This window comes from Notolepis coatsorum (genome assembly GCF_963971535.1).
Source record: "Notolepis coatsorum genome assembly, chromosome: 20".
Classification (NCBI taxonomy): domain Eukaryota; kingdom Metazoa; phylum Chordata; class Actinopteri; order Aulopiformes; family Paralepididae; genus Notolepis; species Notolepis coatsorum.
The window spans coordinates 27,914,724-27,917,716 of NC_140184.1; positions in this window are offsets into that span (position 1 = coordinate 27,914,724).

Sequence of the window (2,993 nt, forward strand, 5' to 3'; positions counted from 1 at the left end):
TAATAAAGAACAATAGAGAGAATCAGGGCTGGAGTTGGGTACCGAACTCTGTACTTTTAAGAATACTTTTACATCGGTAGTAAATGGGAAATGGTGCATTTATATAATGCTTTTATCCAAAGCGCTTTACAATTTCATTCCTCACATTTCACTCATTCACACACAGACGGTGGAGGAGGTGTCGTGCCAAAATCCTACCCCTTGCCACAATCTTACCCCACCCACTAAAACGGTACAAATTCAATAACTTGCGTGACTGCTCCCGTGACTGCTCCCACGGGCCGAATATTGCCCCGATCCTTGCGAGATTAAATCCACAGGGTACCTCTCGGCGTGCCGAAGCTTTTCCTAAATCACTTCCATCATCAAAAACGAGGGGAAAAGGTCGGCTTTTTAAAACGCTGTATTAAGTGAGCCTATTATGGGCTCCACGCAAGCTTTCTACCGTGGGTACATCTGGGCGTACCGCAACTTTTACTCATTCACATGTAGCCCCGAAAATGCTTAGAAAAGGAAAGCCGAAAGCGTGGAATAAACTAGCCGAAACGGAAAAGTGTCCCACGGGCGCGCCGTGATTTCGATCCGCGTGAAAATATTCACGGCCATAGAGGAGACCATGGGACACCTTTTTGCAACCGAATATGTGTCTCGAATTTGCTCCCACGCGGCGCGCAAAATCGCGCAAGGAAAGATCGGACCAAAAATGAACCAATGCTCCAGCAGTATTAACCAACGCTGACTGAGTGGGTGGGGTAAGATTGTGGCAAGGGGTAGGATTTTGGCACAACAGAGGCAACCATGCAAGGTGCCGACCTGCTCATCGGGAGCAGTTAGGGGTTAAGTGGCTTCTCCCAGGAGAACCGGGAATCGAACCGGGAACCTTCTGCTCTACCTCCTGATCCACTGTTTTACCTGAGTTACCGATTCACACTAGATCAATCAGTACCAAATTTCCGTACCTTTACATGTTTAGTATAGTATAAGAGTGTAATATAGTAGACAAGAGGGAGCCTTTTCCACAAATATATATATATATTACTGTGTATTGTATATTACTGTAAGAGCAGACGAGTTCAGAGGAGTTTGATCATATTTATTTGCACCTAAATGATGTGCTGGTGCACCTAAATGAAAAAGTTAGGCGCACTGGTGCAACCAATGTAAAAAGTTAGTCTGGAGCCCTGGGCCAGATAATGTTGATACTAATACCGAATTCAGGAACCGGTACAGGTACCGATATCGGTTCAAATGTGAACGGTACCAAACCCCAATCAGGGCTACAAATGAACACTCATGTTGACTGTCTGTCAAGGTGTAGTACTTTTCTGTCATCTTGTTCTTTTCTTGGTCTCTTGAGTCTGTTGCATATTTATGCCTCAATTTGTATTTTTTACTACCCTCTAAGGATTTTCAAAAGATGCACCGCATAAGTTTCTCCTCCACCTGATCTGAAATTAATGATTTGCTAACTGCATTTCATACTGCGCTCTTAGTTCTGCCCCCCCCCCCCCATCAATGGAATGCTGAGCATTCCAGAATATTCTTTGATACTGTATGTTATAATAATAATGCAGGACCTGTTGCAGAGGTCTTTATTCGGCATGCGACGACACTCGATGTTTTAGTGGCACACAGCGGTTAGTTTTAACACACACACACCCAGGGGCGTCGTTTTGGTATGGCAAGGTATGGCACTCGCCATACCTTGGCAAAATTTTATTAAAAAATATATATATTTGTTAATTTTTTTTATAATTACAATTTTTTATGTTGATTTAGAATTTGAATGTCAACATTATGAACGAAGCTTCGAACTATTCGGTACAGCCCTAGCATGTTTTGATATTGTCAATTATCTCACTTTTACTAGGTGACTTTTACTGAAATATGCCAAAAAAAAGGAAAATGGACATAGACGTTTATTAATCAAAGGGCAGCAGAGACAAGTGATACAGGGAAACAGGTAAGGTCTTACAATGGCTTAGTGATTATAACAGTGCAGTTCAGCATTCAGTAACCCATACTTTTTGTGAACGTGTTTTTGATACTACATTCTGTTGAACACACACCTCAAAACCGTACCTAAGGAAAATTGGCTCAATTGCAAGAAAAATAATAGACAGTTATGATATTACATTCTGCATAATTTGTATGCAAAATATTGTGGTTCCCTGCTTTAGTCTGTTGACACATTTCTATACTAAAAATGCTTGTGTAGTCCTGTGTCATACCTAAATGTCATATAAGTGAATTGTATAGAAACAACTCACCAAAAGTTACTATTTCACAACTGATTTGACCAAAAAAATCCACCAAATCAAATCAAATGTATTTGTAAGGCCCGACAACACACGTTAATGTCCCCATGGGCCGTACATGTCTTCTTTAAAGAAGTCAAGAAGAAACATAACAATAAGTCAAGAACAGAACAAAAACACCATAAGGTCCAACAAATTTAAAATAAATGCAAATAAATGAAAGAATGCAAGCACTCCCAGACATACCCCACCCCACGCGAAGGTAAGGAAAAACTCACTAAAACCTAACAATAGGGAAAAAAGCTCCACAGGCAGTGTGGAGGAGAGAAACCTTAGAAGGGCCATTCAAGGGGGGATCTCCCTTCTTAGATGTCGGTGATAGTAGTGTTGCAGACGGACAGTTGGTAAGCATGCACTCATGTGTGTAGTGAAACACAGATGAGTGCATGCAATAGCAACTGAACATTTTGAAAGATTAAAGATAAAGCTGATAGCGACAGCAACTGAACATTTTGAAAGATTAAAGATAGAGCTGATAGCGAATCTATTTGAGGCACAGGGACGGCGCAAAGAGGGTTGCGTCCTCCCCGTCTTAATCACGGGACATTCAACACTCCGGTCATCGCTCCGAGACAGCTGGAGACAGGGAGATAGGGGGTGGCGCAGAGAGGGTTGCAACCTCCCTGACATCATCGCGTTACGTCCAACACTCCCCGGTTTTACTTTACTCCCCTT